The 24,698-nt window shown below is 37.2% G+C and overlaps 2 long non-coding RNA genes across 2 annotated transcripts in view; one reads left to right on the forward strand and one right to left on the reverse strand.

The window, feature by feature from the left end:
• LOC120226224 overlaps positions 1–24,698 on the forward strand; it is a 122,605-nt gene that overhangs the window by 27,241 nt on the left and 70,666 nt on the right. The gene's annotated exons all lie outside the window — the stretch shown is intronic.
• Positions 361–12,574, reverse strand: LOC120226225. The gene is made up of 6 exons (XR_005526972.1): positions 12,386–12,574; positions 7,006–7,131; positions 5,212–5,387; positions 3,411–3,545; positions 2,435–2,557; positions 361–973 (listed from the first exon to the last, which is right to left on the reverse strand). It is a non-coding gene; the product is annotated as an uncharacterized LOC120226225 (long non-coding RNA).

The following is a 24,698-nucleotide window of genomic DNA, read 5'->3' on the forward strand; positions in this document are numbered from 1 at the left end:
TGTGTAATAAAATGGCCGGTTTAATTATTCTGCATGTCTCTATCCAGTTTTCCTAGCCCTATTTGCTAAAAACACTGTCTTTTTTTTCCATTGGATACTCTTTCCTGCTTTGTCAAAAATGAGTTGGCCAAATATTTGTGGGTCCATTTCTGGGCTCCCTATTCCATTGATCCATGTGTCTGTTTTTACAATAATACCATACTGTCTTGATGATTACAGCTTTGTAGTATGGGTTAAAGTCCAGGATTATGATGACTTGAGCTCTGGTTTTCTTTTTCAACATTACTTTGGCTATTCAGGGTCTTTTGTGTTTCTGTACAAATTTTAGGATTGTTTGTTCTAGCTCTGTAAAGAATGCCAGTGTTATTTCTTCCAGTTTTTTTTGTGCTTTTTAAGCACAATATAAATATACATCTATATACATTTTTAGAGTTGAAATTGTATTGTCGATGAACTTTTGAATTCTGATTTTTATTACATCATATGATAACTATTTCATCCTTAATCATTCTTCATATTTTAAAAAATTGCTACATGGTCTATGGAATGTGTCTCAACATTTATGAGGACTGAGCATAGATGTTTTGCAGAAATAAGTCCTGGGCAGGTGCCACCGATAATGACTGATCGATATATGATATATATCATATATCATGATGGTATCATCATGGTTTGTTAATATATACCCTGCCCCCCTGTGATGATGTCATGCTCTCTGTGACACTGAAAAGTAGCACTTCTGGAGTCAGCCTAAGTAGATAATAAGGACACCTCATGGTCTGGAGTTGAGAGGGAAAGAAACCACTTACAAGGAAGAAGACTGACAGGGAAAGCCAGAAAATCAATGCTAATGCCTTGTCAGCCAGTCCGAAGTATTTTTGGCATTAAGAGTTCTGTCCATTATTAAGAAATTGAAGTAGTGATGTATTTCTGTGAGTTCTGGCATCCTTCTCTACCTACACACTTGAGTGACCTAGAAGGAAGATATTTCCAAGTAAATATGAAGGCTAAGATGGATTACCTTTACCGTGATGGTAGCTAATATTTCCTGAGTGCTGACCGTATCCCGGGTGTGCTCTGTGTTCTTTCCACCTGTTAACACATTTAACCCTCACAATGATTCTATTGAACAATTTCTATTTATTATCCTATTTATTCTCATATTACAGAAAGAATAAAAGAGGCATAGAGAAGTTATACAAATTCTCCTCAGAAAATGGGATTTAAACCTAGGGGTTCAGAATATACATGCGTATGTAGTTATTTATATATACATGTGAACAATTCATATACTATTACATATATGTGTGATTCATGTACTACACGTGTATGTGTGTAGTTTTCCCGTTTGTGTCTTTCCTGACCTGGTGAAACCTTGCCTGTATACCCCTCCACTGTGGTCCAATGTTTTGTCCTCTGTTTACGAAAACTTGAGAACTGTGCTGATTGTAGCTAACTTCCTCAGCTCATGTGTTTATCACAGCCCACTGGAAGTGTGTTTTTCTTCACACTCTTCTATTACCAGTTCTCTGTAAGAGCACTAATAGCCCTTCCAGTTGCCATGGAGACTTTTCTGACATTAGACCTCTTTGTAGCTTTCAAGAGTTAGCAACTTCTTCCTACATATTTTCTACCACTTAGTTTCTATATTACGGGGCATCCTTGTTTGTTTTGTAATCTTATGGTATTTCTCTTTCTGTTTAATGTGTTCTTTCACTTTGGACCCTTTGCGGTTGACATTCTCCAGATTTTTATTTATATACCGCTATTTTTCTTACTGTGCACATTTTCCTTGTCTAATAGCATCATTTTTGAACTGTCCATCTCTCATCTTGACCTGATAATTGATGGGATAATTCTCCAGCCTGTAAATTTCCAAAGCTGGATGCGGTTCTATCCACATTTATTTAGATATGCTTATATCTGTGGAATGCCCTCCTGAATGGCCAATAGGCACTTTAAACTTAACATGTGTAAAGCTTGACTCATCATCTTTTTCTCAAAACCTGCTCATCTTTCCGTATACTCTGCACTCTGTCTCAGTTAACAGTACTATGTTCTACCCATTGCTAACTAGAATGTTAGTATTGTTCTTGTTTTCTTGCCTTTCCTGTTTTATTTTCTAATATTACCTGAATTTTGTATTAATGGTATCACGTTGAGTTGCACATGACAGAAATCCAACTTAAATTTCCCTTGGACAAAAGGAAAACTGTACAGATTTACTCCACAGCCAAAAGTACAGCTTTCCTATGAAACCTTTCCTAAGCCAAAATGTAATAAAGTAAAGAAGCAGTTACCATTAATTCATATGGAAATTTTTTGAGCATTCCCAGACCCAAAATATAACCTCTCTTAGCCTTTTTGGATACCTTAGGTTACATGTTGCTGATGGATGCACAAAATTAAATAAAGGTGAAACACAGATGCTCACAGACACAATTGAAAGCTATGGCAGCTTGATGATAAGATGCTGAGGATATTTCCCAGGGAAAGAGCTGGGCGGGACCACTGTTGCCACTGCTCCTCAGGGTGCGTGTGATCCCTAGAACAGCATCTGCAAAACAAATGCTGAGTGCTATTTTCACCTTTTGCCTTTTTTCATAAAAACGAAAATCCTTTTTGGATTTCTCTCAGAGAAAATAGGTACTAATGTAGATCTCTCACTAAAGCAAAGTGGTGTAACTCAAACTTTCACAAAGCTAAGGGTGCTTGAATGGACTTGTGTCACATTGACTGGTCGAAATATAGCTGGGCAGCAAGGGAATTCATGGTACCAGGTGTCTTTCTAAATCTCTCACTCTCTCCCTTGTACCACCCCTACACTGATCTCTGCTTCTCTTTGTGTGTTGGCTACATCCTTTCTGGTAACCCGGGGCTCACAGCTTCATGTGGAGAGAATATGGCACTTTCCCTCCTACCTCTAAACCTAGAAGTGATTTTTATTGGTCCAGTTTGGACTATATTTCCACTTCCTGGACCAGTTACTGTGGTGGAGGCATTGGGTAAGAGGGTGAGAAGAGTTAACAGATCTGATCCATCCGTGGAATAGCCATTATTGGTGATGAGAGGGCATGGCTCCAGGGGTGGGAATCTTTCTCCAAATGAAGAACCTGCCTTTTATCAGAAGAATCAGAGAAAGGGGTGGTGCACAAACAAAAAATGATAAACGTCCACTACAAATCTCTTCCTTCCTCTCTACCCTTCCATTTCTCTTGTTCATCTTCTAAATTATTCTCCTAAATTACTGTTATGAGCCCTTTCCTTATCTGTCTGACTCCAAGTCCTGTGGTGTCCAAATCCATTTTCAATACAGAGTCCTGATTTTATATAAGTAACAAAGTAAAGAAGTAAACAAGTGTGTGTGGGTGTGTGTGCATGTGCTCATGCGTGGTATAACTCTTACCTACCTATAGCAAAGCCTACAAAGGTTCCATTCTCCTCCAGGTTGAAGTCCAAGTTTCTCCTTATAGCCTTCATGACTTCTAGAGCCATATTTGGTAATTCAGTGTCACATATTTTTACTTCCGGTTCTAAACATCATTCTGTAATATTACCAAACAACGTTTGTTTTTGCTCAACGCAATAAATCTTTCCTTTGCCTCTCTGATCAAATTACCTTCCTTCTGCCTACTATGCCTGTTTTTATACTTCATCTGCCCAACTCCTACTCAGCACTAAAAGCTCAATTCCTATGTTTCCTCCTGGATATCTCTCTGACAGGTATTGAAATCCCTCATAACTTGTTGCCTATTTGTGTTATTGCAAGCAAATGATTATGTATTTATCATTAACCTCCTCACAATAATACAAGCTTCCTGAGAGCAGGAACCTTGAGTTGAATTACCGTGGTGTTCCCCGTGCTAAAAAAAAAAAAAAAAAAAAAAAAAAAAGCATAGTAAGTGGTAAACAGCCTAGAAATACTAGAAAATAAGATTAAGAATGAAAATACCACAAACTCAATTATATGATTCATTATTTCTGAAATACCTGGCAGATTCTACTCTAATACATTTATAAATCACATTTTTCTACTTAAAATTGTGTTACTGTTTCTTAATTACATCTATTATATTTGACACTCAATTAAAAATCCTTTTATTAAATGGTTTGTTTTAGAAATTGGATATTCTGATTATTTGAATTTTTTGAATAAGTGGAAGACTGCCACAATCACCGGTTATTCTATATTTTCAGAGAACATTGACCAAATGGGATTTTTCTTTGATTCTGTAATTTACATTATCCCCAGAGCATCATATTTTCCTTTACACAATGCAATACTTGTAAAAGGTATTCAATATTATATATCTCTATAAACAAAATATAAATGTTGTAATTTGTTCAAAAATAAATCTTTATCAGTCTATATTCATGAAATTTCTTAAACTTATTTGACTGAATTGACCACTGTTTTTTCCCTTTCTTTTATGATGTATATCTGACTTTTCTTCCCTTTTTTCATGGTACACTTTCTTTATCTCTTTGGCTGCTCCATTGGTTCATTCAACAATTATTTGCTGAGTCCTTTCAGAGAGCTGGTCTCTATCTCAGAGCCTCTGCTCAAGTGTCACTTTCTCCCTACATGTCCTCGTTTCCTCCCATGTGGTCATTGTACCCAACAGACACCTCTCATCTGAGCTCCGTTGCCGTATATCTGTTTGCCTGTTCCACGTCTTTACTTGGAGTTCTAACTACTATCTCTGACTCAGCATATTCCATATTCCACACTCCCCATAATTTCTTCCTCCCTATCAGTGAATGGCACCATTGCACACAAAATATGTAAGTCGAAGCACTGAGAATCATTATTTCTTCTCTGTCTCTCCCCATCCAGTCAATCACCAAATCCCATTGATCTTGCCTACTTGCTACCTTTGCAATCTATCCACTTCTTTCTCTACTGCCACTGTCACATACGTCCCTATCAGCATCTTTCTGCACTACTCTAATTCACTTGTAAATAGTCCCTTGCTTCTTTTAAAAAAAAAAAATTTACTTAAATTCTAGTTAGTTAACATATAGTGTAATATTGGTTTCAGGAGTAGAATTTAGTGATTCATCACTTAAATTTAACACCCAGTGCTCTTCACAGGTCACTTTCACTTCTCTCCAATCTATTATTCACTCTGTTGATCTAATGATCTTTTAAAAAACATTGATCCAATTATGTTATTCCCATGCTTAAAGCTCTAAGTGACTTCCCATTACCTCTAGGACAAGTTCCAAAATACATTTCAAATGGCCTACACAGACTAGCTTTCCTCTCCAAGCTCATCATTACTTCTCTTCTGGATCCATCTCTATGCATCAATCATGAAAATTTTTGTTTCTCAAAGAATACTCTTTTCTGCTTCAGGGCCTTTTCACATGCTTTTCTCGTGTTTCTGTTTATATGAAAACAGAAATAAAATATCCATGTAGTTAGAAAACTCATGCAGTGCAATAATCTATAAAATATGAAAACAAACCTTCCCTCTTACTCCCACCCCTACCACTCTTATCAAAGCATCCAATGTCATTTTCCTCTTGTATATTTTTCTAAAATTGTGTGTGTGTGTGTGTGTGTGTGTGTATTTGGAGGAAATGGGGACAGAAATGGGTTTACCCCATACTCTGTAATAGAGTGCAATGATTAAAGTATAAAATCTGGAAACTGATTGCCTGAATTCAGGTTCCGTCTCTGCCACAAAGTAGGCGTGTTTCTTGGACAAGTACTTATCCATTCTGTGTCTTAGTTTCCTCATGTGTAAAATGGGAAATTAACAGGATCTACCTATAGGGTGTATGCAGTTTTGATCTCTCCAAATATTAGGAATTTTCTCCACTTGTTCAGTGTTTATACCTCATTTCTTTCTTGTGTAGATGTGCTTTTGGTATTATTTCTAGAACGGTGTACGTAATGTATATACATAATGGAGGTATTAGTGGGTATTCTCCTCTTGTTTGTGCCTTTCATTGTAATGCTCTTCCAGTGCTTTGCCATTAAGCTTATTGATGTTGACTGATGCTGACTCTTGGGTTGAGAAAGGTACTATACAGTAATAACTATTATTATTTTTAAAGTATGTTTATTCTATCAATGATGTTTATGAAAAACTGATTTTGAATCTTGTCAAATAAGACAAGATTTGGGTCTACTTGAAAGGATCATATATTTCCCCTTTGGACCTATTAGCATGATGTTGCTTAACAGAATTTCTCGAATTTCTAATTTACATACCATTATTCCGATATTCCAGTCATATCACACTCATCTTTTTTTCTTAATCCTCCCATATCTTTTACATGGTCACACTAATCTAGAAAACGATAAAATTTATTTGTGGTCCAAAAAATCACTTTTAATATTTAATTACTATCTTTAATCAACCTTGAGTATGGTCTATCTCTCCTACAGTTCTTCCTTCCTTCATTTTTCTTTCTTTCCTCATCCCTTTTTCTTCTCCAACAATTATGGTTTGTATGATATTGGTGGGAGAGTCGTATCCCAGCACATCTCACAATGGGCACTTAGCAAGTGACTCCCAGCAAAATGTGGCTGGAGAACATTTGTAAGGGCATATATAATATGCCTTTGGAAAGGAAGGTAGGATGTTCTAAAAACAACATAAGATTTGTTACATGCCTGCTAAGTTTCAGGGATGTTGCTGACAACACAGTCGGTGATTATGTCATGGTTTCCACCTTCAAGGAACTTATGTTTGGTGAGGGGCCCATAGGCAAGCACAATACACTACAGTGGCATGGAGGGAAACCACTGCCTGAGAAAGACACCACAGCACCCAACGTTTAGTTGAGTTCTGAAAGGCTAACAAAGAACCACTTTCCTGACTTGGAAAAATTGATAATGATTCCAAAACAAAAGGAATTTGATGTTAAATTCTAGAAAGTGTAAAATATAGCTAATAATTATAATATTCCCTAATTCTAAATTTCTGTAAGAATGAAATTTAATGTTTTGAGCTGCTTCATAATAAAGTAAACAAATAATTAGCACTTTACCTCTGGCTAATTGGTGGAAGCAATGTCACACGGCATTTTTAAATCAGTCCCAAGTAGTTTTTCTGCTCTAAGATCCTAATCTTAGGACATCTTCATGTAAATTTTGGAGATAGGTTTCTCTTCATCCTAGGAGAAAAAGAATACCAGGTATAATGGGAGACTTTAAATGATATACCATCAGCTGTTAGAACATATTATTCAGACAAATGGTTATAAGTCTGAAAGTTACAAGTTGAGGTACATTAAATGAAATTACTTGAATACTCTAAGTTTGCATTCTTTACTGGTACCAATGTACTAAGTACTGATGAGAGTGATGGTGGTAATGGAGGGGAGTAGATGGTGCTGGTAGTGGGGAATTTGTATAATACCATCCTTTTGAAAATTGTTTTAATGGATGCACTGGACTTAGAAGTTTGAAGCCATAACATAGAGTATTTGATGCATCTGAAGATCTGTATAAAGACATGTTGTAGGCTCTGAGGCAGTTCAAAAATGGTGGCAATGACCGCATTATTGGAGAAAGTACTTAGTCTCCTAGGATGACTGTCTTGAATAGAAAAACACTCAATTAAATGCCTCAGTAAAAATGGCTAGTTGTCCTTTATATTCATTTTTCCTTTTTATGTGGTCAGAGAGTCCCAGATTTTTAGATGGATACGTGACCACATGGAATAAAGACTATGTGTCTTGTCTCCCTTCAAGCAAGATGAGGCCACATCACTTAGGTTTGAACAATGGAGTATAAGTGGAAGTGTCACATCTTAATGAAGACTTGAATCTTCATTAATAGGCAATCATCATGCATCCTTTGTCCTTTGACACCTTTGTCTTTCTACGGGCTGGAATGCTACAGAATTGCTGGAGCTAAAGTAGCTATTTTCCTCCATGAGGTGACCTTGAAATTGGAGGCCATATAAGTAGTAGAAAAACACAACGGAGTCCAGGAATTTAAGCATTTTATGGAATTGAACCCTGTACAACTACTAGACTGCTTGCCTTCAGGCTTTTATGTAAAAGAAATAAGCCCATCTCTTCTGTAAGTTACTGACATTTGAGGCCTCGGTTACTCAAAAGGAACTCCATCCTATATGGTCTGTGTGAATCAGTTCTCCTTTAGCTGTTCAGAGTATATTATAGAGTCAATATGTAATTGAAAAACAACAGTAAAAAGGAAATACATTTTATAATATAACAAGGTCAGTTGTCCTTTACAGTCACATTAATGTAGTATCATTTAAATATTAACCTTCAAGAAAATTTCCAAATTGGGAAGATACTGAGTTCTCTGAGGTTGGCCAGGATTAGGAATATGGCGAAGAGAAGCGGCTTTGCGGATATCCTTCTACAGACGTTAGAAAAGGGCCTGAGGCCTCTTGTGATCTACCTGAAAAATCCAGGGTTGCTCAGACCTTCCCTAGGACATCTGCACAAACATTTGATGCCCAGGGGGTTATGGGTACTGTTTTAGGAGCTGACTATAATGTAATGATTAAAACAAAGTCCTAACTCTCATGGAACTTACATTTTGGTTTATGGACACGGATGATAGATAAGTGCCAAATCAATGCACACTAGGTGAGAAGGGGTACGTGATATGAAGGAATGTAATGTTGGATTAAGACACAGAGCAGAACTGGGTGTGTGCTGGAGGTGACAACTCGAGAGATCTTCCCTCAGTCTGGAATAAGGTACACATTTAACAACCATATACTTGGGCCCATTGCTTTTAATGTGTTTTGCTTCCCACTCCCTTATGGGTGAGCACATGCCGATATGCCAGTGATCTCCTCATTCTGGTCCCAAAGGCATTCTAAAGAATCATAGCCTTGTATATATGTGTGTATATGTATGTGTGTGTGTGTATATATATTTATATGTGTTTGTATGTATGTGTGTATATATGTGTGTGTGTGTGTGTGTGTACTTTTTTTTTTTTTTTTTTGCCTCTTTCAGGTTACTTTTAATTTCCAGCATATGGCTTGGCAATAACATTAAACTGATAAGAGCCCAATCTGGGTTCAAATTTCACTTTACATATTATCCCAGAGATGATACTTTTAACTTCTCATTACTATTCTCAACCTACAGCCTATATTTAAGCAGGCTTTTAACAATGGGAAAGTAGTCCTGTAGAAACAAAGCATGGAATTCAAGGTGAGGAAAGAACGACATGTGTATACGGCTCGTGTCTTCCCACTCACTACCCAAATGTCACTGGGCAAGTCACCAAGCTCATTTCTGCATTTGTAAAATGAAATAAAATTCACAAGCTTCTACAGTTTAATGAGATTCTCCTTGTGAAGAATGGGATAACTATAAATCCCTAGACCTTGTCAGTTATCATTGTATTTACTGTCTGCTCACAGACCAGGGCATTTTAAGCCATTGAGATTCCCTGGAGCTCATGTGAAGGCTGTAGGCTGAGAGAAAGGCAGCTGCTGGTAGAGTTTGAGTAAGCATATATTTGTTTAAACTTGTTTCTTTAATTTACTACAATCATTACTCCCTGCCAGTAAGGACATATTCTCAACGTTCTCTGAATAGTTGCAAATTAAAGGCAGATTTGCTAGGGATAAGCTCATCACAGTTTTCATCTTTAAATATATATCATATTTGTTTATAAAATAATGAAAGAAAACTTTAAACACAAAATTAGGTGATGCCAAGCCAGACACGTATGACAAACAAGGCTAATAATCCTTGTAAGAGAGGGAACTTTCAGAAATCAGTAGGAGAGAGGTATAAATATCCTGAGAAAGATAAGCAAGTACCTGAATACACAACTTAAATAAAAGATTAGCCTAGAGGTGGGTGAGAAATTTTTGTCCCCGTTGGTTATAGAACAAAAGAGATTTAAAAAACCCCCACAAGATTTAATTTTTTTTCTGTTGACAAAGATTTTACAAACACTAAAAAAACAAATCGTATGTTTTTAGAGAAGAGAGAAATGGAAATTCTCTTTTAAAAAATTTTTTTTAATGTTTTATGTATTTCTGAGAGAGAGAGACAGTGTGAGCAGGGGAGAGGCAGAGAGAGAGGGAGACACAGAATCTGAAGTAGGCTCCAGGCTCTGAGCTAGCTGTCAGCATAGAGCCCAGTGTGATCATGACCTGAGCCGAAGTGGGACGCTTAACCGGCTGAGCCACCCAGGTGCCCCGAGAAATGGAAATTCTCAAACACTGTTGGTGGTAGGTATACAAATTAGTACAAAGCCTTGAAACTGGAGTTCTGCTTGATTTCTTTTAATTTACCTCAATTTCTATTAATTTATTTATCTGTTAATCTATCTAATTGGAAATCTAAAGATGCACCCAATATTTAATGTATTTGATATCCATCAGAGTAATACTTAGAATAGGAAATTGTAGGAACAATTTAAGTAAGTAACAACAGGGGGCTGATTCAATAAATGAGGCAATGAATAGTAAGACCACTTAATGGTCTGAAATTGTTTAATGAATTTAAATATTGTTTAATGAAAAACATGCTAGAGTGTTTGTGCACAACATGTGTTCACTGAATGAATACATGCAGAGACACATTCCAAAAACAATGGGAAAGTAAGTCCAGTGTTTCTCTTAGGCTTGAATTATAAATATTCCAAATTATCTGCAGTGGATATGCATTATTTTAGAGCTGTATATTAATCCCAGGGGACAGAATTTATTTCTCTTAAAAATTATTAAAGACCAGAATCCTAACCTAAGGTGGAAAATTCGACTCAACTATGCAAGACTATCATATGTTTTCCAACTGACTTCCCCTTTCTGTTAAACCCTTATGCTTGCTAACCAGCATTGTGAGTTTGTTGTGGGTCAGGGGAAGTTAAACATTTCCAGTGAAATGAAGATAAACTTCTCCTGGTTTATGAAGTCATTTTTAGATGAATATTATGACAAATCAAAGGTCAGACCATTTCTCCCTTTTCAAGGAGTCTCCCCTACCCCTCCGCAGATGTTTTCAGAATGCAGAATGAGGAAGATGTTAGCTGGGAAGAGGGGGTCTGGGGCGGACCGACCTGAGGACGTGCTGTCTTATTCCACTGGTTTTAGGTATTGCTGCTGTTTTAAAAATGTAAGTTTTATTATGATTTGGGCATAGTGAGGCCAACAGACCAGGAGACCATTGTCATTGGAAAGACACTTTGTTACCATTCCCAAGAGGAAATGGTGAGCCCCACCTGCCGACTCAGCCACAGGGCAGAGGGAGCATGAGAGGAGTGTGGGCAAGAGGCTGTGCCCACAAGAAGGAGTGGGCAGGTGAGCAGGCTTAGAATTGGCTGGTTTGGGTAATTTCAACAGGCTCTGGGTACAAGGTGTGTCCCTAGGTGTTTGGCACCTGGCCCCCGGGTGATTAGGGCAGGAGATAGTGGCCTGGATGTGAGGGCTCCATAAGGGAGATGGCAGGGGGGCTAGATTTTGTGCTGGTTGGTGTGTATATGAAAGACACCCTTGCAAGCCAGTCAAGCCTTTTAGTATCTCTAGATATTGGCTAGCCCTGAGAGAAGTAGTCTCTTTCAGGTCAGGAAGGACCCAGGTATCAGAAACATGTGCTTAGTACAGCCTCTCTAGACCCGTCCCTAATTTTACTTCTCCCCTCAGGCTTCCAAGCTGCTGACATCCACTATCAACGCCGTTCATTCAGTCACAGGGTCCCGGCTCCTGCTGGTTTCTTGTCTGGGTTTGCCTCCTTTGGTCTCTCGCCCTCTTGGCATTTTTACTTCACCCTGCATGGGCATGTGACAACCAAGGTATCTTCTGGAAGCTCCACACATCCACAGAAAACCAGGGCCTGAACTCAGTCCTTTCTCTACCTCAACGCTCACAATTTTTGTTTTTTGCTGTAGTCCAGGGGACACTAGGGGCCTTCCTGTCCCAAAGTCCCAAAGGCAAGATGACACATGCATCTCTGCTTTGGAAATTCTCCTCAGCTGTATTTTGAGGGAACAGGCATTTGAACCCGATTTCCTGCCTTTCTTCCTCTACTCCTGCCCTTCCTTTCCCATTCCATCCTTCCCAATTTATCTTCTCCACACACACGGAGAGCTTTCCTCCTTCCTGCTTTAGCGAAACTCAATTTACCTGACACCCTCGTTCTCCCTACTCTATGGCTTATAAAAGCAACTCTCATATCGTCACCTAAGCCTGCCTTCTTATCACTGGGGCTGTGAGAAGAGCAAGAGCTAGGTTTTGCTAGTGACTAAAAACACGATGGTTTAGCGTATTAAAATATTATCCTTGCCATAGTCTCCCCTTAGTAACTGTGGCATCCCCACAGAGGACATTCAGCTCATGTGTATACCTTCTCTCTTCAGACCATATCCTCTTCAACCCCATTAGTCTCAGCTGGGTTAACATGGCGCTGTGCAAATTCCTACCTTTCTCCAGTGAAAGTTGTTCTCCCTTCCCCAGGATACTTCCCTCCTCTTGGTCACCTCCTGGTCACCTCCTTGACCACCAGGAAGCTGAACCAAAACTATAAGCACGATGTTCCCCCCAGATGGCTGAAACTTGGATAAGTCTTGCAACCTGGGGATGGAGGAAGTGAGCAGCTGCCTCAGATGAGAGCCAGCGGGACCATCCCGGCCCAGAGCTCCTACCGTGCCCCAGCCTCACCCAAGTCATTGTGCAATCTCTGGCCCTCGGACACATGAAACAAGGACAGAGGTACAGGAGAGCAAAGAAGGCGTCTTTGTCTCCTGTGATCTTTCCAGCACGCGGTAATTCCATACAACTCACTGTGGCTTCTCTTTCTGGCTCAGCTACACTTGCCTTCTCTGAAATAGGCTCCAGGTGTGCCCCAGGCCACTGAGCTGCTGCCACTGAAATGGACATTCCTCTGTAAAAAGAGTTCTTTAAAAGTCCAGAGTCCAAGCCCCCACCTCTCTTCCACATGAGGTGGAAAAAATGCTTTCCGAGCCCCCACCTCTCTTCCACATGCTTCATTACCCTACATGTGCTTCTGTACGTGGTTGCTCTTCACCCTCAACTCAAAATGACATGACTTCTGGATTCGGGTCCATTTTGGCGTGCATACATTCCGACCTCTACATGTTTTGGTTTCAATACTTGCATGTAAATATATAGATGTAAGTTATCATACTATTACTATTTTCTGTAATTTAAGAAAATAAAACCTTTTCATCAGTACGCACATATCTATAGCCACATCTAGTGAAACTGCATAAGATCAAAGCTAAAGGGAAAAAAAATCAGTAAATCTCAGAAAAGGATGAATCCATCTGAAGGAATAATTAGCTTGAACCTTGGAATCTTTACACAGTTAGCTCAGAGTTAGAGGGAAATGCAGATGTAGAAAGACCAAGAGAATTTACCATCCATGACATTTACTGAAATAGCTAGTAAAGGATGTAAATCAATAACAAAAATAAATCCTGATAGGATGTTTGGAATGCATTAATAATAAAAACAGAAAATTTTGAATATGTTGGCAAAAACCATGCAATTCTGTGCATTCTTAAAAATGTAAAACAGAAGAATACAGTAGTCAATGAATAGTTGAATACATTAGCCAATGAACTATTGACTATCATATGAATATATTTTTAACCAGTTTGGCTTTTGATTTAATTTTGTTACTGTTTTTAATTATCCTGAAATGTTACATTATTGTATAGTAAATCTATCAATCTTCTCCTTTATAGTTTTTTTTTTTAATTTTGCTATCTTGTTTAGAAAGTCTCACTCATACTCCAAGGTTATAAAAATATGTCAATTTCCAAAACTTATGTTGTTTTCCCTATTTATAAACATTTAGAGGCATATAAACATATCAATATAGGAAATAAGATTACATTTAGATACTGAAATCAAGAACAGGGACATGTTAGGTAGACAGAAAAATCATGAGATTGGGAACATCATATATAACAAGGCATTGTGGTTTTCCCCCACCAGATATTTTAGATTGAATTTTTAAGTGCCAGAAAACAGTTTAAACATGTAATAGAATTATTGGGTTGGAAAAACTTCCAATTTGATGACAGTTGATTGAAGCAAAAGGTTAATTTTATTAAAGGCTTATGTAGCTGTCTACCAAAACAAAACAAAACAAAACACCAAAAACCAAAACCAAAAATGCCCTTTTGATCTCCAGACCTATATTACACCCTTCTCAGTGTGAATTCTAGGCCACTTTCATGTATATATGGAACTACAGTAAATTAGAGTACAGAATATAGGGGAGGATTTTTTCCCAGATTTCTCATGTGTCTCCTGATGTATGGTGTTTACACTGTGGTCTGGAAAAAACACAGGCTTTGAAGCCAGATGGTCCTAGATTAGGGTAGCCAGATTTAGCACATAAGAATGCAGGGTGCCTAGTTATGTCTGAATTTCAAATAAATAATGGACAATTTTTTAATCCAATTCAATGCGTAATGAATTGGGTCCCAGCACCACTTTTCCTGCTGTGTGACTTTGAGAAATTACCTAAACTCTCAAAATTCAATCCTCACATTTGCCAAGCAGGAGGACTTATAGCCACTTTTTAGGTTGTTGTTAGTCTTGACATGTATGCAAAAGGGCTGAATGATATCTAAAATGTGATAGGCACTTAAGAAATGCTAGCATCTGTCCCCTCTTCCAAGATTCTATCCAGCCATGTGGAAATAGCTGCAGTTACAAATTTATAATCCCTGATGTCAAGAAGTACATAAATGATTAATGATTAAATTAATGTATTTGGATGTTGCCAGCCAAGATTTTAAGGCACTGCTTAATTAATTAACTAATTAAGTAATTAATGCTCATGTTGCCCTTGTTATCTCACAACTAGCATTAATGATCTTCTGGTCCTGAGCACTGGGAGGATGTATGGAGGCTTGATGAGAACATTTGGATCTTAAATTTAAAATGTCCAGAATAGAATTTTTTATTTCCCCATCCCCATCTAATTATCTTGTAGAGTTTCCAATTTGAGTAAAAGGTACAATCATTTATCCATTGTTCAAACTAAACCTAGGAGGAATTTGGCCTGATCCCAATCAAAATACAAGTGAGTTTTTTTATAGAGATACAAAGAATCTTAAACACATACACATACACACACACACACACACACACACACTAATTTTGATAAAGAGCAGAGCACACCCTGTATCTAAATATTGGTTCTTAGGGGTACCTGGGTGGCTCAGTCAGTTAAGCATCCAACCTCAGCTCAGGTCATGATCTCATGGCTCATGAGTTTGAGCCCTGAGTCTGGCTCTTTGCTGGAGTCTGCTTCAGATTCTGTGTCTCGTTGTTCTCTTTCTCTTCCCCTCCCCTACTTGCGCGTTCTCTTTCTCTCTCTCTCTCTCAAAAGAAAACATTTAAAAAGTTATAAGCAAACAAACAAATAAATACATACATACTGGTTTCTAATGGCATTCCTTAGCATTCCTTGAGCCAGGACAGAGTATACACTAGATGAGCCTGGAGCGTCTTATAGGGACAAAAGGCAAAAAGTGCCAAAAAAAAAAAAAAAGAAAAGAAAAAGAAAAGAAAAGAAAATCTCAAAAACAAAAAAGTAAAAACAAACCAACTCTACATTAAAGGGTGTTTGTCAACGTGACATGGGAACCAACAGAAAGAGCTCCCAATAGCCAAAGCTGGAAGAAATTGAGCAAGAAGATAAATCGTGTAGTACTGGGTCATTACCTAAAGTATAAAATAAATATTTATAAGTTCATACTAATATAAATAAGTAAATGAATAAATAAATAATGAGGGATAAAAGACAAAGCTTTCTTGGAAAACAATTCCAAATAATTTATGTAAGATGCTTTGTCTTCAAGGAGGTGGAGCATAACTCCCCAGTCCTTAACTGTGGGCTGGGTATAATGACTTCCTTCCAAAGAGTACAGTATGGAAACAGGAGAAAAGAATAACTTTCTGAGATCTCTGCTGGGATCTAAGAAAAATTACCTCAACCAGATGATTAAGTTCATTATCAATGGTGATAAATTGTGTTGATACCATATGCCCTCGATCTAACATGATGAAAATGTCACTTTACCTCTGTGATCTTCCTCCCCCAAACTCATAATCCCAGTATAATCATGAGAAAATGAAAATACAGGTAAATTCCAATAGAAGGGCATCGTACAAAAATTTTAATTAATACTCCATGAAATCGCTAAGGTCATTAAAAATGAAAAGTCTAAGAAACTGTTCCAATCAAGTGGTATATAAGAGACATGACAAGTAATTGTAATGTGGCATCTTGGGACAGGAAAAAGAAAACAAGCATTAGGGAAAAGAAACATTAAGTAGGAAATATTAGGTAAAGAATAAAGGATAGCCAATAGTTAATAATAGTGTATCAATGTTAGTTTGATAAATGTGGCAGACATAACATATAAATATGCATTAATAATATAGAAAACTAAGTGCAGAGTATATGGGAACTCTGTGTACTACCTTTACAGTGTTTCTGTAAGTCCAAAACTGTGGTACACAGTAAAATCTATTTAAAAAATAAGGACAAGAACAAAGTGGAAGATTGTCATTGCCTGAGTCCATGGTTCATTGTGTAACTGCAATAAGCAAGACAGCATACGATTAGTGTAAGGATAGACATGGTAATCAATGGAACAGAATATGGAGTCTATAAATAGACCCACACAAATAGGACCAATTCATTTTTTACAAAAATGTCAATGTAGCAGGGAGGAGATAGTCTTTTCAGAAATGATGCTAGACAAACTGGATATCCATATCAAAGAAAATAATCTCAGTTGTTACTTTATACCATACACAGAATTAACTAGAAAGATATCATAGATCTAAATAAAAGCTAAAACTGTAGAACTTCTAAAGAGGAAACGTGGGAGAACATGCTTGAAACCTTGAAGTAAGCAAAATTTTTAGGACAAAAACACTAGTTATATAAAAGAAAACAATATGAATTGAACTTTAGCAAAATTAAAAACTTCAAAAAAGATCATTAGAAAATGAAAAGGCAAGACATAGGGAGAAAACATTCACTATACATGTATTTATATCTGCAAAGAATATTATTAGTTATCACAAAAATGCAAATTACACACATGGTAGAATGGCTAAAGTTTAAAAAGACTGATAATACCAAAGGTGGACAAAGCAATATTGGGCAAGTGGCATTCTCAAACCTTATTGAATGGGGATATCAAATGGTACAATCACTTTGGAAAACTGTTTGCCACTTCCTCATGAAATAAAACCTATGACCTAGCAATTCCATTCCTAGATTATTTATTCAAAATAAAATTTCTAAAGAAGGCTCATACACAGATGTTCCTGGAATCTTTGATTAAAATAGCCAAACATTGGGGGCGCCTGGGTGGCTTAGTCGGTTAAGCGTCCGACTTTCGCTTAGGTCATGATCTCGCGGTTCGTGGGTTCGAGCCCCAAGTCAGAAAAGAGACTGGAGCCTGTTTCAGAGTCTGTGACTCCCTCTCTCTCTGACCCTCCCCTGCTCACGCTGTCTCTCTCTCTCTCCTAGAAATAAATAAAACATTAAAAAAAAAAATTTTTTTAAATAGCCAAACATTGGAAAAAGCCAAAATGTTCATCACCTAGTGAACGGGTTGTAAATTATGTTCTCTGTCTATAATGGAATAGTATTCTGCAATGAAAAGTAAACTCCAGATCCACGTAACTATATGGTGGTGACTTGAACACATTTAAACTAAGGGTAGAAGCTAGAGTGCATACTTGGGTGGTTCCATTCAAATAAAATCCTAGAATAGATAAATGATAGCAACAGAGACCAGATTAATGTTAATTAAAATTAAAAATTTAAATTACATTAAAAGGTCACGGTGGAAACTCTTAAGAGGTGGAAATAATATTTAGCTGAAATATTCCGTGGTGATACACAATTATATACATTTGTCCAACATTGGATTGTACATTTACAGGTGGTATATTATGTGTAAATTATACCTCAAAAAGTTGAGGTATATATATATATATATATACACTCTATATTTAAAGTATGAAGTCACGGATACAAATCACAGCTCTGCCGCCTATAGCCTGTGTGACTTTGGACTTGTCACTTTATCATCTTCATACATCTGTATCTCCAGATGGGGCTAACACTGGTACTTGTATTGCTGTGAGAGTTAAATGAGTAAATAAATGTACATGAAGTGATTAAAAACTTCCTGGTACAGAGTCAGCTCTAAATAAGGAATAGCTGCTCTTTTTACTCTTGATTTTCTCTTTTTCTCGACATCCTCATTCAGTGACCATGGCGATAAACCTAATCACTTATACTTCCAAAGTATATACCACCTTTCTTCATGTTTTACTCCGAGTACAAATAGCCCTTTAATTTATCTCTTCACGTTAACATTGGTCTCCTTTCTCTACTGAGTGGTTTTTAAAAATATGAATGAACTCATACTAAATTCTCACTAAAATCCTTCAATGGTTTTCCTTGGCACCTCAAATAAAGTTCCAGACTTCTCGATACCCACGGGGCCCTTCCTGAGAGCCTGTCCATGTACCTTCCATCTCCTCTGTATTCACCAGGCTTCAGCTCTACTAGATGCTTTTATTTTTCTATTCTTGGAACTCACTAAATTCCTTCATGCCTGGGGCCTCAACACCAGCTGTTGCCTTAGCCTGGAATGCTCTTCAAGCAGATCTTTGAATGACCAACTCTGAATTTTCAGTTCTTAGCTTGAAATGCCACCTCTTCAGAGAATATTTTTCAGACAACACACATTTTAAAGGATTTGCTCATATGCCGTCACCATCTGCCATATTACCTCTTTACATATTCCTTTTTTATTTTTAAACAATCACAAACAGAGAAGAGGTGGATGAATGATCCAAAGACATTTTTCCTTAAACCACTTGAGACTAAGATGCTGACATGATGCCCCAGTCACTCTCTACTCTTAGTGGGTATTTCCTACAAACATGGGCATTCTCCTATATGGTGGCAATATAACCAACAAAGTCGGAAAATTAACATAAATATACTGCTGCTATTTAATTGTTTTGCTTTCTTCACCTTGTCCCAATAATACCTTTTATAATGGAAGGATCCAGTTCAAAATCACATGTTTTGTTTGGGTGTCCTTGGTTGCTTCAAACTGGAAGCCCTCAGTCTTTCCTTGACTTTCACGGCCATATTACAGACCAGTTATCTTGTAAAATGCTCCACAATTCGATTTGTCTGATATTTCCCTATGATTAGATTCAACTGTGCATCACTAACAAAACTATCACAGAGATGATGCTGTATCCCTCTCACTGCTTCCTCCCAGGTGGCAAAAGGGTTTGATTCTGCTCTTTACAAGTGATGTTCACTTTGATCCTTTGATTAAGGTGGTGTCTTCCAGGCTTCTCTGCTATAAAGTTACTCACTTCCCTTTGTAGTTTGTAAGCGTTTTGTGAGGAGGTACTTTGAAACTGTAGATGTCGTTTCCTTGTCAGACTTCCAATTTTTTTCCATTTATTTATTTCTATCTATATAAACAGATGATTCCCTATTTTTTTCAATATGTTTTAACCCACTGCTATCATTATTTATTTTGATGCTGAAATTGTCCCAAACTTGGTGAGTGGGAGCCTCTCCAGGCTGACTTTTTCCTTTTGACATACTTCAATCATTGTTTCAGTGTTTCCTGACTTTCTGGCATGATAAGATGTTCTGGGCTCATTTGTACTTTCCCTGTCCTAACCCTGGAATCATTTTTTCAAAGAGCCCTGTTTCCTTTCAGTAGAAAATAGTATTTCTCAGTCCTAGGTATGCTAGTTCCTATTGGAATTTGGTGCTTGAGCCCTCTCAGAAAACTACATGAAAAACAATATATAATACTATATTATTACAGTAAAATATAGTATATTATATAAGTAAACATATAAACATATAAAATCTGTAAACATATATCTTATTTTCCTGCACATATACTAAAAGTTATAACCTTTTCAATCAGTCTAACTGATTAGGATTTATTCCAGTTTTCCCAGTTTCTGAATTTATAACTCCCTTTTCCAACAGCTAGAAATCTGGCTTCTATCATTTTTAGTCTATGTGCTCAAACGATGAATCCCCTGTAGTAGTCAATCTCCAGTGTCGGCCACCCTGCCCCACTGCTGTGGATGTCTTCACCCTGCTCAGGCTCTAATAATCTGTACCAGGTGGGCTACACCACCCTCCTCCACCCCCCCTCCCCCTGGGCCTCCTCTTCTGTCCTATCTAATAGCTTTAGTATTGACATGTCCAGGAACGGAAGAGAAAGAAGTAAACGAAGAGGAGGCCTGTTCTAGATTCTTCATGGCAGTCAGCACAATGTAATTTACCCAGTTATTTCTTTTCTCCTTTGCTGTATGTCTCTCTCAACTAGAACATCAACTCTGCAGAAGCAGGCAACTTTTCTATCTGGTTACCAAAACATTTGAGCTCTTGGAAGGCAAGAGGTGAATATCTGTTTCTTCTACTGTGCATGCATACAGGATTGAAAGAAATCATGTCACTTACTTTTCTTTGAATTAGTACGACTTGGGGCTCTATGACAATGCAGATAGCAATCACTTTAATTGCATATTTCACATTCAAACAGGTTGTTTTAGACTTGTAGAGGCATAGTTTTAAATTCTCACACTGTAATTACATCAACTTTGGAGTTCCTGCCATCAGGATAAAAACACTTCTCCTTCTTGGTGTTTACTGATAATAACTAATTATTTAAACCTTTAAGAGTACCTTCCCTGTAACTATAACACTTTCCCCTTGAGATTATTCAGATGCATAGGTTTGTCAGTCAGTCAATGGAATGTTCAAAAGTTGATTGGGTTGAAAATTTACTTTGTGCACCTACGTAAGTTTCTTTACGTATTTTTCTTCATCTTGGTGATATACATATTGTCATTTTGATAGGATTGTAACAAAGAAAACATGATTTAAATATAAATTATCTTCTACCTGTCAAGGAGATAAATAGTTAATTACCTAAAGAGGCAGGCTTATTTCTTTTCCTGTTTCCTGGTATGAGATCTTCCAGAGGGACATGCTTTTGACTTCGAGACGTTCTACATGTCACAGCATGTGCTGTGTGATATGTTAGTTGCTAAGGTAACTGTATTTTCCTGAAAATACCAAACTAAACAGGAGCCTGAATCATCAGTGTGCAATTTGCTGCTATTATGTTTGTTGAAATTTTCCTTAGCAGTCGAATAAACACGTAATGCTTAGATCATTTGGGGTCCTTTCTCTGACCTCTCCTACTTGGGCTTTGACATTCCGAATAAACACAGAGCACTCAATTATATCAAGAGGTCAAAATATTTTCTGAATTAGAACTCACATAAATTCTCAGGTCCACTAATTAGGGAATATGTGATCATTTCCTCTGGATTGGACACATCTTTGACATCTCTCTGCATATGAATTTGCTAAGCAAAATTGCAGAAGAAATTGGATCGCAGGGCAGCTAAGAGGTTAAACTGCCCCTCAAGGCCTTAACCTGTTTTTGTAAGCAGATAGATATCTAATAACAACTGAACCTTTCTTTTTGAGCCAGAACCTCAAAACATAAGCTCTTCACTTTAAAATATTTTAGTAAAATAGTACAGACTATGTGTATTGATAGCTACACAAACGTATTCACTTGAAATAATAAATACAGTATTTTTTGCTGTGATTGGTATGAAAATTTTTATTTTTTTCTTATAGTTCATACATTTCCTAATTTTGACTCTTTATTCCACCCATTGGCAAGTTTAATACACCTTTTATTCAATGAGGCAATTAAATAAGGTATATAGAATTTTACAGGTTTGGCAACAGTAGTCATGAAATTGATGAAACCACACATTGTTGACCGATTGCTGTTATATAATTCATACCTTAAAATTTTAATTTCTCTCTTGTAGCTTTTTTTATTCCCTATGTAGTTTTTATCAAGAAGTTCAACTTCACTTTGAAACCACAGAAATACATTTGAGAAATAGATTTAGGTTTAAGAGAGAGCACAAAACCATGTTTTTAGAAAACAAAATTTTGGGGCACCTGGGTGGCTCAGGTCATGATCTCAGGGTTTGTGGGTTCGAGCCCCACACCAGCCTCCGTGCTGACAGCTAGTTCAGAGCATGGAGCCTGCTTCAGATTCTGAAGAATCAGAAGAATCAGAAAAAGAAAATTTTTTTTCAGGAACATTCTCACATCTGATCTAATGACAAAGAGATCTGAAAGCAGAGTCCACACTCTGGAGTCTAGAATCAAATGGTCAGAATTTAAATTCAGCTCTGCCATTTGTCAGAGGACTGAGGCTAACCAGTGAAACTCTTCATTTCCTCACGAGTATTTTGGAGATTATAATAATGTCTACTTCTTAGGATTGTTGGAGAATTCAATCAGATGACCTCTGTGAGGAAATCAGTGGTGCTCCACATTATGTGTGCTTAGTAAGTGTTCCCTCCTATCATTTCTATTACCATTATGATCATATTAGAATGAGAAATTCGTTAAAAATTTTTTTTTTGTATTTTGAGTATAATGTTTGAGACTGGGGCAATGGTAGCATTCATCAAGTGGTATTTTACCTTCTAATAGATGTAAACTTTATCTCAGAGCACTTAGTGGGGCATCTTTTGGTGAAAGGTCAATACCAGTTTCCAAAAAAAAAAAACCAAAAGGGGTTTCAACCAAGTTAGTTTTTGAGAGTAAATCTTGGCACCTCCTTTAAAATGACAAAGCTTTCAAGTTTCAAGTCATTTATTAAATATTTCCATGTCTTTGTCAAAAAGGAATATTAGAACATAGGGTGACATTTACTTGATGACTCACATTGCTCCTTATGAACTTTAAACAAAGTGCTGCAATCCAGCCTTGCCCTTGGGGATTTTTGAACTACATTGGCAAGTTTGCTCTGGACAACTGTGATTTTCTGTTTGGTGTTTCCTCGGGCTCCTTCCTCATGGTCACCTGTCCCTTGTATGCCTTTAGCAATTCTGACCCCGTCTCATCTGCCACAGAGTAATTTGGAAAGAGACCATATTGCCAAAGGAAACAAAATGCCCAAGCAAGTAGGACATGTGACTAAGTTTATATACCGTGGTAAACCAGGTGGACCAAGGAGAGCTGCTCTTCTCCCTATACAGATTCTGTGCCGGAAGGTTAGAGTTTGGAGTAATTCTATCAACAGGCTAAATGAGACAGTTTACAATTAAATGTAGAGGTCTTGGGTTACTTGAACATACAGATGGGATATTGATGAATGTGTCATTTAGTGGGGAGGCTGCAAATGCTTGTCGATTCTGCTCTGTCACTTGGAATGAAAGCGAGTCATGTATGTTGCATAATCTGTTTCTCTTGTGAGTCACACCCATTCTCCAGAGTGGCTTCACCTGCTTTCCTTTAGATACTAATCTAATTGTTATTTTAATTACATTTGCAGTTTCAGCATTTTGACTTATACTAGGTAGTCTGTTGCAGAAATTACTAATTTGAAGCCCCTTTAAAATTTTCTTTTGATAGGGGTGCCTCAGTGGCTCAGTTAGTTAAGCCTCTGACTTGGGTTCAGGTCATGATCTCACAGTTCATGAGTTCGAGCCCCACATTGGGGCATATCATATTTTTGATTCAATATTTCTATTTATTTCAGTGTCCTTAGAGCCTAATTAGCTAGTTAATGAAACAAGTGTCCATTATGGTCTTCTTGTTAATAATTTTTATATCATTAGTGATTAGTAGAAAGTCTGGAATAGATGAGATGCTCTATATATGTTCATCAGTAATTAAGTAAATGAATGAGTGTTAATACCAGGCCTAGTGTTAACTTGGCATTAAGATTGCGGAGAATGTGATATGCTTTTGTTGCTGTTATTTGTGGTGATGTATTTTTGCAAATCTGTCTATTCAGCTGTCTTTTTGTGATTTGTTGAAGCTTTATAGGATATGCTTATGTCAGTATGGAGGAATGCAGAAAGGGTGTAGGTCCATCTGGCTGCCCCATTATATGTCTAGCATCTCTCTTACTATCAGATATGTGATAGATGCTTGATAAGTATTTCTTAATCAAGATGGATTGATTCAGAATGTTCACCATATAATGATAAATTAAGAATTAGCATTCTAGTTTATTTGCTCCTGGTGAGAGCCATGGGTACAACATTCACCTGACTGCTCATGGTTCTGTCCACAAGTTCATTATCTTTGTAAATTCTATGTGAAAAGACAAATACCAACTCTAATTGTCTTCAGTATTGCGAAATGACTATGACATGTTCCTTAACTATATCAGGTTCCTTAAAGTGTATGGAAACAAGAAGCTTGTTCTCACCTACAGCCCCAGTCATTAAGACTGTATCAATCCATGGCTTACGATACATCCTCTGTCCAAAAACCCAGTCATCTTTGCTACTGTTTCATGTATTTAAGATATTCCATTGCTAAGGGCATTGCTTTTTGATAGCCATAGTCTTTGTTCAAGTATGAAAACTACAGTCTTACAGGCCATTCTGGTGTTATCCATGACATATCAATCTCATAGTTTATACTCCTGATGGTAGACACACGTTTTCAAGTTATGGAAATCCTATACTTGAAATTGCTGATTCAAAAAATGACTTGAAAAGTGTGTAGATTTGTAAAATAACATATTTGAAAACAAACTATCCCCTTGTTGCTTGCAACATTTCATCCCAACTCAAAATTTTAAGACCAACATCTGGTTCCAGTCTAACATG

Source organism: Hyaena hyaena, unplaced genomic scaffold, assembly GCF_003009895.1.
Source record: "Hyaena hyaena isolate Hyena2069 unplaced genomic scaffold, ASM300989v1 scaffold_1641, whole genome shotgun sequence".
NCBI lineage: Eukaryota > Metazoa > Chordata > Mammalia > Carnivora > Hyaenidae > Hyaena > Hyaena hyaena.